Source organism: Schistocerca nitens, chromosome 5 (assembly GCF_023898315.1).
Source record: "Schistocerca nitens isolate TAMUIC-IGC-003100 chromosome 5, iqSchNite1.1, whole genome shotgun sequence".
In the NCBI taxonomy this organism is placed as follows: domain Eukaryota; kingdom Metazoa; phylum Arthropoda; class Insecta; order Orthoptera; family Acrididae; genus Schistocerca; species Schistocerca nitens.
Window position 1 is genome coordinate 485,372,317 of NC_064618.1, and position 15,801 is coordinate 485,388,117.

Below are 15,801 nucleotides of genomic sequence, written 5' to 3' on the forward strand. Positions count from 1 at the left end.
GCGACGGTACGCGATCGATGGGCATACTAGAGACACTGCCCTACATAACTACACAAAGCTTCATTGAATTTTCACTCTGGTTTCCATTTCGCGATCGATAGGACCTTACTTTACCAATAGCCCCCGTGTAATAGTAAAATCGTCAAATATCTTTCGAAATAACAATCTTTGTACAGCTAGAAGCAGCTCTCGTTATGTGGACTGCCTGCGCAGTCTTGTGTTGTGGTGGCCTCGAAAACCGAAAGCCGGTTCACAGCGAATTATAAAATAGACAGTACTGTGGAAAAGCATTGCTGTTTATGTTTTAATATGTCTATGTCCCTCCAAATACGACTGAATATTTCACAAAAGTCCTTATTCCTACGCACCATTCGCGACTGCAACGGTAAAAGGGGCAATGATAGTGTTGCACAAGTAGCCCCCGCCACTGTAACATGCCTTGTGGAATATAATGTAGGTCTTGATGAAGGGTGTTGTTATGATGGCCATGATAACGATAAGCATGATGATGAAGCAGTTCAAATTAGCTAAAATAACGTCTGTAGACGGCGTAAGGCGTAAAAGAGGAGAGTATGAATTTGGTTGGAAGGAAGGATGATTAATGTTTGATGTCCCGTCGACATCGAGGTCATTAGGAGCGGAGCAGAGGCTCTGAATGTTTCAAGGGTAGGGAAGGAAATCGGCCGTTTCCTTCCAAAGGACCCATTCCAGCATTTGCTAGATAACCTACAATGACTCCGAGAAGTATTTGTCCGACGATAACGCACAGAATACACCAAGCACAATCATAAAAATATAACTGTGGAATGAACAATAACTGTTTCTTTATCCCGGTTAATATCTACATTTAGAAATAAAACGCTATACGTTGTTTAATTTGTGAACAAATCCATGTTATTTAAAATGATGCTCCAGTTGACATCAAGTAAGTATTTGTTTAGTAAACAAGATCCAAAGTACAGTATCACCCTGACACACGCCCCTCTCCATTTCCTTTTGCAGTTGTGTTTCATCACTGAAAACAGAGAGAGAACTCCCTCTGTGTTTTCAAATCCGCTGAGTGATCGTTAAGTAATATAGATCGGAAACGTTACTAAACTGCAAAAGAAGAGAGACAAATCTGCATCAGGTTGTTTCGAAAAGGAAAAGCCGTACAAGTACAGTCAAAACTACTGTATAGAGGTTTAACCAAAATAAAACTACGACAATCAATAACGAAGCGGTTGTCCTGCTGTTCTGTCCGAGATGTAAAAACGACAGCTACTTAGAGAAGTCAAGAAAAATCCAAAACCAAGCGTTGCAAAACTTGCTACTGCAGTTCAGATGTATGCAGGAAAGTTTGTTTCAGCACAGACTGTAAGAAATGTGCTTTATGAAGCTGGATGTGGAGGACGAACAGCCCTTAGAAAGCAATACATCAGTAAAATCAACACAAGGAAGCGAGTTGCATATGTAAGAGAACGTAAATCCGATGGATTTGATTTCTGGAAGGAGGTTGTATTTACTGACAAGAGTCGATCTGGACTGTTTAAATCAAATGGGCGAGTAAAAGTGAGGAGAAAACAGAATTGTGAACTTGAAGAGGGAAAAATAACAGCCTCAGTTAAACTTGGAGGAAGTTCAATAGTTGTCAGGCGCTGCATGACTGTAAACGGTGTGGGGGATTTGTGTTTTATTGATGGAATTATGGACCAGAAATAAACATCCAAAAAACAGATTTTATCCAGAAGTGCGAATAATATTGGCCTTTTTGGGGATAACATTTTCACACAACATACTGATGCAGATTGTAGAACTCCAGATCGAGGCTGTGGTTGTTGTATAACACTCCTCGCCGGATGCCGACACCACAGAAATCCCCAGGCTTCTGTCCAATAGAGAATTCGTGGAATGTACTCGAGAAAATATGAGAAATCATCAGACATCCAATAGAAATTATCCAATGAGCGCTCTACTAAAGGAGTGGCCTAAGACTACAGTGTTAACAACAGAATCTCCGGGGAAATCCATGCCATGGAGAATGCAAGAGGTTACAAAGAGGAAAGGAGGGCCCACTAACCAAAACATTCTATGTTCAGAGTATCATTTTCAGTACATGCGACCGATGTAAATAGTTGCCCTTGAAAATGGCAATATATTCATGAAACGCGTCATGCTATGCATGTGAAAAAACAAGTAATCAGGTACAGTGTTTCATTTAAACCATTAGCGACACAGTTGTCAGGCTTTAGAAAAATACCGATTATGATGAAACTGTACGTAATACATCCACGATAGAAGTGGATTACGAATGACTTGGATGATTTGTTGCTATTACACGTCACGCTGGGGCCATCAGCAGGCAGAATTAATGAAAGAGATACAGAAGAACGAACAAAGAACGGAGAGTTTCGCCACGAGTTCGTTTCGCAAGTATGAGAGCGTTACTGGACACTCATCTCCAGTGGTAGGTCTTCGTGAGAAACGTTGTGCGTCACGAGGACGGTTGCAGTTAAAATTACGAGACGATTCTTTCCAAGAAAAATCAGACACCGTGTTAGTTTCTTCATATTAGTTTAGTCTTGAGAAATGACCACGGCAAGTAAACGCATGGGACAGCGTGAGTGGTGCGCACCACCACAAGAGTAAGGTTGTGTACTATAGGCTTACAGAAAGATTCTTATCAACTTTTAGAAAGCGCCGAAGCGATGCAGATGGCGCTGAAACAATAATTTAATACAAGGCACAAGGGGTCGCAAATGTCGCGAAATGCCCCAAAACAGAATGACAAATGTTGAACATGTGACATCACTAGATGACGTACTTCGCCACACGTTCATCGGTTGCTCTCATCTATCCTTCCCTTGCCAGTAGGGTTCAAATGGTTCAAATGGCTCTGAGCACTATGGGACTCAACTGCTGTGGTCATAAGTCCCCTAGAACTTAGAACTACTTAAACCTAACTAACCTAAGGACAGCACACAACACCCAGCCATCACGAGGCAGAGAAAATCCCTGACCCCGCCGGGAATCGAACCCGGGAACCCGGGCGTGCGAAGCGAGAACGTTACCGCACGACCACGAGATGCGGGCTAACCTTGCCAGTAGGGGGCAGTGCCACACGTCGCTCTGTTGGGTTACTGTGTTTTCATTTTTGCATTATCCGATGTGATACAGTACCGCTCGCGCAAGTGGTAATACAAAACTATGATGAATCTGTTTACATTTAACGAACTTGCAGACATGCATCTATCTTATGTTGCTGCTAATACCAATGCGCTTGCGGCGAGACGTGTTTAGGCCGAATGTTTCCCCACAGAGTATTTTATCTCCTCACGTATCGTTTGTTACTGTGGTTCCTCGAATTTCGGAAATAGAGGCCTTGCACGTAACCAAACGTTGAAAAATGTATCGAGGGAAGGTAACACAGAGGTCAGACATGCTGTGTTCAGAAATCATTGTTAATTATCATATAAGATCTAACATATGAAAATATTTCTAGTTTGTTGCAATTTGCGAGCTGTGCCGTATCACATTGAAACACCCCCTTAAAAAATTCAAGAATTACTGTGCTGGGAAACCTCCACGTTATTTCATTTTCAAACAGCTGAGCAAAACTGAACGTACTCAGACATTACTCTCTTTACTTATTCTGATCATCACTAAACTGACACACAATATTTTTAGTGCAACGCAATCTGACTTTCAAAAATCCCTACAAAAGAATGGCCCTGACTAACAATAACCTATACCTTTCATGAATCACTTACCTCACAAAAATCTTCGTTACTCGAACTACTGCAATACAGCGAGCGCCACTACTGCCAGCTAAATAAAAGATTGTAACTACTGAAGGCACTAACGACTGATAGGCATAGTCAGCAAATGAAACATTTTGATAGAGAATACACGTCCAGATCGTCCGCACTTAAAATTCTGCCATCTCTCTCCATCCACCACTGCTGGCAGCTCACCACCAACTGCGCAACGCTACGCGCTGTTCACATCCAACTGCCCAACACTACAATAGCGAATATTCCAACAATGCCAACTAGCCACAGACTGCACACAACACAACCTGTGATTTTCATACAGAGCGCTACGTGGCGTTACCAACATAAAAACCTAAACAGCCTACTTACATAGCCCCCATGCTTCCCACAAAAATTTTACAAATTGTTTTGGTTCCCATATTGTCTGTTCTATGGTTACCTCTGTCATATTCATTACTACGGAAATGCGATCTTTATCTGTAACTATTATTCTGCCAGTGGTTGTCATATGGGTGGTGTCTGTTTTGGTCGCGATTTGCGTTGTAAGAATAGCCTTGTCGTGGCCAGTTATTATTTCTTTCATCGCGGAATTGTGACGGATGTGAACTGTAATTATTGTGTTACTTTTTACGCGACCCGCGATTGTCAGTGTCAATTTCCAACTCTTGTAACAGTCCCTGAAAAGCTTCAATGTCGTCTTTCCAACGACCTGCCAAAATAATATGTCGTAAATGTTCAGGCAATTTGATTACGCAAATGCAAATACGTTCTGAGGGGCTGTATGGGTTTAAAAGATACTGATTCTTGTGCAACATGTCTTCAAAATATTTCACAAGACTGGAAAATTCAGATTGTTCGAAATGTTTCATCTTTATGATGCTATGTTTTACTCGGTCTTGTGTAGCTTGAGACCAATATGCTGAGAGGAAGGCATGATAAAATTCTCCTTCACTGTGACAATCGTGAATGACCGATCGCATTCTTACAGCTGGTTCATTCTCTAAATAGCCACACATAAATTCTAACCTGTGCTCTAATGACCAGGTGGGAGGAAAACAATGAGAGAATTGATGAAGCCACACTTGTGGATGCATGTCGTTGGAATTATTAAATGTTTTGAATTTACGTGTAGTAATAAACAGCTTATAGTCAAAATCATCATGTCGGCAAGTCGCATGTCGGTCATTGTTACGTCGTTTCGGCGGTTCCATCTCAAAATTCGGTGTACCTTGCCAATTTCTTTCATAATTTCCGAAGTGCCCTGTGTTATTACTTTGTGGCTGTTCCGTATTTCTATGTCCCTCTTCCCGTATTGGAGCGCGAGTGTCCTCTGAAATATGTAATTCTTGTATTACCGGTGTCAACTGATCTTGTACTTCCCGGATTTCTCTTTTGTACTGTGTACTGATTTGATTCTGATTTTGTTTGAATTTTCTAATTTGTTCATACTTTTCTGTGTCAGTGAAGGCTACCGGTCTTGTATCATTCAGATCATCATCTACCTTTGTAGATACGTTAGTGAACTGAACCGAAAGTTCGGCTACTTTCTCCGATAATGAACTGATTTCCTCAGTGTGTTTTTCTGAACCAAGTTTCAGAGAGTCCATTTGCATTGAAAACGTATCTACTATGTCCTTTACGTTTCCTTGACTTTTTACAAGTTGCGTATCAAAATCGGTAGATGCAGCTGAGTCAATTTTAGCTTGGAAGGTGTCGTGATTTTTATGAACAATTGTTTGCAGTTCTTTTATAGCTGTCCGCAGCTCGTGGTCGTGCGGTAGCGTTCTCGCTTCCCACGCCCGGGTTCGATTCCAGGCGGAGTCAGGGATTTTCTCTGCCTTGTGATGACTGGGTGTTGTGTGATGTCCTTAGGTTAGTTAGGTTTAAGTAGTTCTAAGTTCTAGGGGACTGATGACCATAGATGTTAAGTCCCATAGTGCTCAGAGCCATTTGAACCATTTTTTTTCTTTTATGGCTGCTTCGTGATTCTGTAAAGCATTTTCATGACGCGAAAAAAGTAGGTTGAAAATGCTCACAAATTTGTGTTTTTACGTCATTACAGACTTTTTGACATTTCGATTCGATTTTAAGTAACTCAGCAGTTAAACCTTCACGTGTTTGTTCAAGTGTGGTGTCTAACTTTTGAAGGTTTTGTTCCATTGTGTCTAACGTTTCGAGAGTTTGTTCCATTGTGTCTAAATGTTGTTGTGTTTGTCTCTGATTTTGTTTCATTTGTTGCATTACTGCATTAATTGCAATAATAAGGTATTAGTGTGTGGAATCTGTTCCTCTATGCTTTTCGGCAGTGCATTTGCACCGGCAACATTCACATTTTGGCAAGCAGAAAATGTGTCTTGACTTATTTGAGAAAACGGTGAGGACCCAAAACCTGAATCTACAGTATTTGCGAGATTGTGTCCTGTCATTTCGGATTCCTGAGGCGAGCTGTTGCCGACCGATCGATCGATAATGCTTCCCTGTTCAATAATTGTTTCACTGTCTACACCATTATTTGCCGCCCCCTCCATTTCCCTATGCACAATTCCCAAATTACTACGTTGAATATCTGTTAATTCATTACACGGTGGTGTTGATAAGCTACAATCGTCGTCACTCTCATTTCTCAATTTACTTTGGAGCCTAGTGTTACGTTTTTCACATGCCATAATTATCACGTATTTCACACGATAACCAGAAAAGCACAATTTGAAGGGCAAATATAAGAAAAGACACTAACATAGCACGGAAAATAATATATAGTTAATTGCAAGCGCAGCTGCGAAATACTTGGTGCAAATCTACATGCATGTCACAACTATTTTACTGTACAACAATGAAAAACTACAACTACAAAGGAAATTCTCTATATAATTACGCGCTAGCAATAAACAATAGCTACACTAATTACACAAGCTACAAGAAAAAATCAGAAGATTCCAATGAGTTATCCTCGGCTAAGCGTCGACGTAAGAAACATCCCCTTAAAAAAATTCAAGAATTACTGTTATTTGATTTTCAAACAGCTGAGCAAAACTGAACGTACTCAGACATTACTCTCTTTACTTATTCTGATCAACACTAAACTGACACACAATATTTTTAGCGCAACGCAATCTGACTTTCAAAAATCCCTACAAAAGAATGGCCCTGACTAACAATAACCTACACCTTTCAAGAATCACTTACCTCACAAAAATCTTCGTTACTCGAACTACTGCAATACAGCGAGCGCCACTACTGCCAACTAAATAAAAGATTCTAACTACTGAAGGCACTAACGACTGATAGGCATAGTCAGCAAATGAAACATTTTGATAGAGAACAAACAATGTATTTACCTTAATAATCTTCAAAAGTCATAATGTATATATCAGTTCATGATATCCAGTATTACAAATTTACTCTTTCTGGCGGACACACGTCCAGATCGTCCGCACTTAAAATTGTGCCATCTCTCTCCCCACATCCACCACTGCTGGCGGCTCACCTCCAACTGCGCAACGCTACGCGCTGTTCACATCCAGCTGCCCAACACTACAATAGCGAATATTCCAACAATGCCAACCAGTCACATACTGTACACAACACAGCCAGTGATTTTCATACAGAGCGCTACGTGGCGTTACCAACATAAAAACCTAAACAGCCTACTTACAACATCGGATAATGCAAGAACGCAAACAGAGTACTAAATTGCAGTTCCTGTGATATTAAGAAGTACGATGCAACATTCGTTTGGACATGCGTGCATGTCCGAAGGAACAATGTATTGTACTCCTAATAACAGGTACTGCTATTTCGTATTTATACCAGGACTTCAACTCTTCAGAAATCGAAGCGGTTAAGGCGACGGCTGGCGCAAAGCGGGAAATACGGATTTGAGGCCCGGTCCGGCACAAATCTTCATTGTAGTCGTAACAAAATAGAGCCGATGGTGGTCCACATTAATTTCCTGAAAACAGAGTAGCCAAGCGGAGCGATGTGCAGTACTGCCCCCCACCGGTGAGGATGGAATGTACGAGTCCAACCTCTACACGTGTGTCAAAGTACTTCATCTGCTGATATCACATGTTGAAACTCTTCTCATCCACTTCTAGGATATTTCCTGCCATGTGCGGCCCCAAATGTCTGATATTAAATTACTTGTCTCAGCGTCGAAGACAACGATTCGGAGCTTTTTAAGCGTTAATTAGAATAACCCTATAGATGGGGATTTAGTGTGACTGCTTGGTAGGTACTGTGACGAAACTCTGCTCAACTGACCGCTCTTTTCATGCATCCCAGATCGATTGGTTCCGACGTATGAGGGATGTTCAGTAAGTAATGCAACAAATTTTTCGTCTCGGTCTATTTCGGCTGAAAAAATGCACAGCTTGTTGTGGGACATCGTGGGATATTCCCGCTTCAGCCCCTATAGTTTCTTGGAGTTCCGACAGGTGGCGGTGCTGTACATAGCTTTCAAAATAGCATGAGTAATGGAGGTGCATTCCAAGCAGAGAGCTGTTTTGGAGTTTCTTTTGGCGGAAAACCAGAGTATCGCAGATATTCATAGGCACTTGCAGAATCTATGGATACGAAGCAGCGAACAAAATCACGGTGAGTTCTTGTGTGGGGTGTCTGTCACCATCCCAGCAAGGCCGTCCAAGGCTGTCAGATCTCCCGCGTGCCGCCCGGCCGCGCACAGCTGTGACTCCTGCAATGCTGGAACGTGCGGACACTCTCAGTGGAGGTGATTGAGAAATCACAATCAAACACGAGTCTCTGTTGGTAGTGCTGACACACTCGTCCACCAGTTGGGGTGTGTATTGTGTGTTAAACCGGGGACCAAGAAACGACGGAGGCTTCGTCCCACCATAGCCCTCAGTGGTTCACAACCCCACAACAGGCCACAGCCTTCCACCCACCCCATCACCGCCCCACACCGAACCAAGGGTTATTGTGCTGATCGGCCCCCAGATGTTTGCGCGATAATTATGGCGTAAGCGTACATGGAGACAGTGTTTGCACAGCAACCGCCGACATAGTGTAACTGAGGCGGAGTAAGGGGAACCAGCCCGCATTCCTCGAGGTAGATGGAAATCCACAGGCCGGGGACCGGCACGCCTTCCCGCTCGGAAAGCAGCGCGTTAGACTGCGCGACTAGCCGGGCCGACACCGCTTGGGATAGTCTTAGGTGTGTGCCCACCGGGCTCGTAGCCGGCTGACAGGAGACCATAAAGAGCAACAAAGCATCATCTGTGCGGAATTGCTTTCACGTTATGAGGCTGATAGTGACAATTTTTTGTCGAACATCGTCACAAGCGATGAAACATAGGTTCATCATTTTGAACTGGAAACGAAACGTCAACCCATGGAGTGGCGCCACACCACTTCTCCACCGTAGTAAAAGTTTAAAGCCACACCCTTAGCCGGGAAAGTCATGGCGGCGATCTTGTGGCTCTGAAGGAGTTATTCTGTTTGATTTCCTCCCTCACAATGCAACGATCAACTCTTAAGCGTATTGTGCTACACTCAGGCAATTGAAGAAACGGCTTCTGCGTGTCTGTCGCTACAAAAATACAAATGGATTCTCCTTTTCCATGACAATGCAAGACCTCACACAAGTCTGCGCACCCAAGAGGAGCTCACAAAACTTCATTGGGTTGGTTTTCCTCTACTACCTTTCTGCCTGATCTCGCACTTTCCGATTTCGATCTATCTGACCTAATGAAGGATGCACTCCGCGGGAAGCAGTATGTGGATGTTGGAGAGCTCATTGATGCAGCAAGACATTGACTCCGATGTCGACCAGTAGGGTGGTACCAGGCAGGAATACAGCACCTCCAAGTAAGGTGGCGTAAGGCCGTCGCATTGGACGGAGATTATGTTGAAAAATAGGGTTTTGTAGCCAAAAGAGTGAGGAATAATGTGGTGCATTCGAATCCTGAGTAAAATCATGCTGCTTTCAGAAAGAATGTGTTTCATTACATATTGAAAGCCCCTCGTAACATAACAGCCACTTTCGGCCCCTACATAAATTGCTCGAAATTATCGACCCCTTTAGATATCGATCTTTTTAGTTTTATTTGTTTCATCAGTTTTCTTTTTGTGGTTCAAGTTCTTGTATTTGGTTTCTCTTTCAGAACTTACGCTCAGCTTTACTAAAATATATTGCAAACCAGAACAACCTCTTATTCGTAGTGACATACTTAATACGTTTCCTAAGGTATAGCTTACATGAACCAATCATGCAAAGTATTGCTCAGCTTAATTTCGAAACTTATTTAGAAAAGCCTGTTGAAGCAAAGGATGCATTTAATTCGATGCATCATGTCAAAATACCTAGACTCTGCTAAGTGACAAGTAGTTTTAGTTAAAACACGACGTTTTAATTACTGTTGATTGAGTAAAACATCGATAAACATACGTCGATAACTCTTATAACATTTTGTGTCGATAAAATCCTATTTCAGTTGCATAATCCTCTGCTAGTAATTTTGTTTGTGTATGTTTTTTGCCTTTCCACCCACATTCAACTCACTAAAGTCAGTATATTATAAGAACAAATTGCATGCGAATAGAACCGGCAGTTTGTGAGAGATTCCGAATGTTATTGAAACGGTGCCGTCACGTTAATGTGACCACCTGTAAAAGCCTGAATAACACCTTTTTCATCGTGGACGTGCAGGTAGAGAGTTAATGAGGTTCTGGAAGGTACCGATACGGGTGTGAAGCCATGCCGGCTCCAGTACTGTCGCCAACTGCACCAGGTTTCTCGCTTGAGCATCCATGGTTTGAACAGCCCAATCAAGGTGGTTCCACAGATTCTCGATTGGGTTTTAATCTGGGGCATTTGATGGTCATGGGTGTATGGTAAACTCATCCTGGAGCTCAACGAACCACGCACGTACACTGTGAGCCGTGTTACACGTTGCATCATCCTGGTGGTAGATGCTATCGTGCCGAAAAACAAACTGCATGTAGGTGTGGATGTTGTCTCCAAGGTTAGATGCATATTTGTGTTGATGCATTGTGCGTTACAGGAAGACAAGATCATCCAGGGAATGCCACAAAAGCATTCCCCAGACTGTTACACTTCTTCCACCGGCCTGACCTCTTCTGGCGACTGTTGCAGGGCCACACACGCCAATGGTCATCTGTCCGATGGAGCATAAAACGTGTTTCATCTGAAAAGACTGTCTGTCGCCACTTAATGGACGTCCAGTTACGGCACCGGCATGAAAAATCCAGCTTTCATTACCACTGAACAGCAGTCAGCTTGGGTGCATGATCCAGGCGCCTGTTGCGGAGGCCCATACGCAGCAACCTTCGCTGAACAGTGTTTGAGCAGACGGTGTTGGTAGGCCATTGGTTCACCTGAGTGGTCAGTTGCTCAACAGTTGCACCTCTATGAGCCTGTACACATATCCGCAGCTGTCGTTCTCTCCTATCATCTATGGCCCGTGGTGCACTACAGTTGCCTAGGCGCCGGTTTTGGATAGCGCCATTTTGCCACTCACGGTATGCTTTAACCACGGTGGCATGCGAACAGTTTGCAAACTGTTTGGAAATCCTTGTTCCGAAAGCAAATGATCATGGCCTTTTGGACGTCAGCTAAGACGCCACGTGTCCGCATTACGACAACGACTGCACTGTTTTCTGCGTCTCTCCGATACCCTTGATATACCCTCCAATGCTCGTGCTGCCACCTGCGGTCTGTGAGTGCTTATTGAACTTGATAATCCACATAACTGGCCACATAAAAACTTAGAATATATGAACGTTACTTTCATTCATAACGCACTTCGTAATTCTTAGATGGGACGTGTTTGACCCCATGGGAATGACTTCACAAGCCGCCAGGTTAACAGAAGCTGCCTCAGCTCAAGGAGAGAGTTGCTGCGAGAGTCTGCACGATATCGACGGGTACAGCAAGCAGACTCTTTGTCTATCAGCTACAGATGGTGCATGTTCCTCAAGATGGCAAAGTATTGTTTTTGCCTACTTTGAAGGTGGGAACACTGACGCAGAGAGATACTTCGGTTCATTTCACTTGCGTTGTTTTTGCACTCAAAAATAATGAACAAACATTACTCACAATTTTTGTTTGGCATTTATAAAGTTAAGATTACGTTATCCTCTCGCTGGGTGTTGCGCATTTTGATCCTTGTCCTGACGAGTGGGCGCCATAGGGAGCGAGCTTAGAAACTTTATTTGTAGCATCTGAAACATCCTAGTTAGGGAAATGTCTGCGAGGGCCGCAGCTTAATATTAAGCCGACAAATACGGAACAAATCATGCGTTTATTTTATCGGTTCCCAAAACATCCATCAACACAATTATTAATTTCCTTAATGACCATGCGCTACTACCATGCATACAGCTCTACACGTAATACAGCTCGTGCTATTCAAAACATGCGTAACACCAGTACAACCTTCTAGACACGCATCAACACACTCACTGTCACGCATACAATGGCACAACGTCAACATTCAATGCACGCTCGCGCTCTCCAAACCAGGCTCATTGTTGATACAAGAAACAAAGACCAACGTACTTCCACAGCCACACAACAGTATATAATTCAGAAAACGTTTCGAAATCCCACACACTCATTCGACACAAAACTAGAATACCTGACGCACACTTATATCTCAGGAGTCACACCGTCAGACAAAGAATGGAACAGTCGAGCTGCAACCCCGGACAACCAACGACCACAAGAAAAGGGTATCCACAGGAGGTCTGAGAGTCTACGTTACCACGAAACGCACCACCCCAGATTCTTTAAAGAATGGAACACCCATGTACATAAAATTTCATTTCATTTCATTTATGACTTCATGACTTCTGAACAAAGATATAATTTTGCAGGTACATTAAGCGATATACAGTATGTAGATACTGTCTGCAAACTATGTTGTGAATAGAGACAGAAGTAAAGAAGTAATAAATTAAAAGACATGCCTAATGCTGAAGTCTGAATGCACGAACAGTGAAAATGTAGTAAGCGATAACCTTTTTTCATTTCATCATTTTGTGAGAGGTGTCAGGGAGAAAGAATTCCCTAATGATTTGAAATTATGTGGAAATTTGTTGGGAGTCGCTAAGTGCTCTCATTCTAAAATACTGGATGATTGTGTAAGGTGTCAGGCAAATCCAACACCTTCCATGAAAACCCTGACATGATAAGCAAATCCGGCAGTATGTCACATAGCTCCGAATAAATCCTGACATTAAATTAACCAAAGTAATACGATCAACGAGTGAGCAAATGGAATACCACAGACTAACACAAGAACGCCTAAATGCATGTCATACCTTCCCACCGTGAAACAGACACAGTTACGACGGAAGAAACGAGAACAGAAGCCGAGAGCAGAGCCGTGTTAAGCTAGAAGGCCCTATGATAAGGGACGGACACCCACGTCGCCAGCCAACCACCAGGACCAGCCCCCAGCACATGTTAAAAAATAGAGCCCTCCAGAAGAACAGTATAGATCTTACGATAACACTAAAAGGGCCACACCAGCTGCAAGTTTTAGGGTGAGACTTTTTCGCGTCTCTGTCACGTTGCAAACGTTAAAAACATTGCCCCACCACGAAAAGTATAACGTCTCTCATTGGATAGACAGAATTTTTGTAGGCAGAGCTTAAGGTTAACATTAAGACCCTGATTGGTCAGATGAGAACACAGCCAGATAGTTTTTTTTAAACCAACTTCGGTAAATTGTAGTAAGGAGAAGTTAGGAGCGAGTTGCTTCCGAGACGGCGAGGTGCGTGGAGCTGTGCCGTCCTCCGCCCCCAGACGAACACAGACAAGGTAATGAACGCACGCGATGCCGCATTTTTGAGCGCATAAGGCTTCACTCACAACTGCAGAAGTCTCATCTGTTACATCCACACGTGTCACCGCACAGTTCAATGCAATCGGTTGCAAACCAACACTTGGGCGAAAACACAGAGCGTAGGACGTCGGTAGAAAACGCAATAGGACCCACCCATCTGGCAGAATTATTACAATTAATGACGGAAACCATGACAAGACAAAATAAAGAAATTGCGAACCAAATTAAAATTCAGAAAGCAGAAACGACGAACCAAATTGCAGAAACCACGAGACAAATGCGTGAGATTAAAGAACAAAACAAAAAAATTCAGTTACACCTAAGTCATATTGAAGACGAGGCAAAAGAATGTCGAGAAGTGATAGGAAACTTAGTAACAGATCACAATCAATTGAGAACAGACAATAACAAGGTACAAGCGGACGTACAAACATTGCGTAATGACACTCAGGACGAGATCAAAACATTGCGTAACAACACCCAGGGAGAAGTCAAGAAACTAGAGAAACAGATAAACGTAATTACTAGACAAGCAGCAGGTACAGCACGTGAAATTGTTGAAAACAGCGTGTTACGCAAAACGTATCACAAAAGCAGCGCTGAAAAGATATGATAACCGCATAGCCAAAATACACTCCTGGAAATGGAAAAAAGAACACATTGACACCGGTGTGTCAGACCCACCATACTTGCTCCGGACACTGCGAGAGGGCTGTACAAGCAATGATCACACGCACGGCACAGCGGACACACCAGGAACCGCGGTGTTGGCCGTCGAATGGTGCTAGCTGCGCAGCATTTGTGCACCGCCGCCGTCAGTGTCAGCCAGTTTGCCGTGGCATACGGAGCTCCATCGCAGTCTTTAACACTGGTAGCATGCCGCGACAGCGTGGACGTGAACCGTATGTGCAGTTGACGGACTTTGAGCGAGGGCGTATAGTGGGCATGCGGGAGGCCGGGTGGACGTACCGCCGAATTGCTCAACACGTGGGGCGTGAGGTCTCCACAGTACATCGATGTTGTCGCCAGTGGTCGGCGGAAGGTGCACGTGCCCGTCGACCTGGGACCGGACCGCAGCGACGCACGGATGCACGCCAAGACCGTAGGATCCTACGCAGTGCCGTAGGGGACCGCACCGCCACTTCCCAGCAAATTAGGGACACTGTTGCTCCTGGGGTATCGGCGAGGACCATTCGCAACCGTCTCCATGAAGCTGGGCTACGGTCCCGCACACCGTTAGGCCATCTTCCGCTCACGCCCCAACATCGTGCAGCCCGCCTCCAGTGGTGTCGCGACAGGCGTGAATGGAGGGACGAATGGAGGCGTGTCGTCTTCAGCGATGAGAGTCGCTTCTGCCTTGGTGCCAATGATGGTCGAATGCGTGTTTGGCGCCGTGCAGGTGAGCGCCACAATCAGGACTGCATACGACCGAGGCACACAGGGCCAACACCCGGCATCATGGTGTGGGGAGCGATCTCCTACACTGGCCGTACACCACTGGTGATCGTCGAGAGGACACTGAATAGTGCATGGTACATCCAAACCGTCATCGAACCCATCGTTCTACCATTCCTAGACCGGCAAGGGAACGTGCTGTTCCAACAGGACAATGCACGTCCGCATGTATCCCGTGCCACCCAACGTGCTCTAGAAGGTGTAAGTCAACTACCATGGCCAGCAAGATCTCCGGATCTGTCCCCCATTGAGCATGTTTGGGACTGGATGAAGCGTCGTCTCACGCGGTCTGCACGTCCAGCACGAACGCTGGTCCAACTGAGGCGCCAGGTGGAAATGGCATGGCAAGCCATTCCACAGGACTACATCCAGCATCTCTACGATCGTCTCCATGGGAGAATAGCAGCCTGCATTGCTGCGAAAGGTGGATATACACTGTACTAGTGCCGACATTGTGCATGCTCTGTTGCCTGTGTCTATGTGCCTGTGGTTCTGTCAGTGTGATCATGTGATGTATCTGACCCCAGGAATGTGTCAATAAAGTTTCCCCTTCCTGGGACAATGAATTCACGGTGTTCTTATTTCAATTTCCAGGAGTGTAGAAGCGCAAACGAAGCAACAATTTCAGAAATTGCGAATAGAGTTGTTGCAAACTATTGAAGAGCGTACTGAACAGGATCGAACAAGCACTGAGTCTGCAACCAGATCCGTATCTGTAACAGCACCGGAAAAACAAGCAATTAACGAAGATATTACGCATTTGC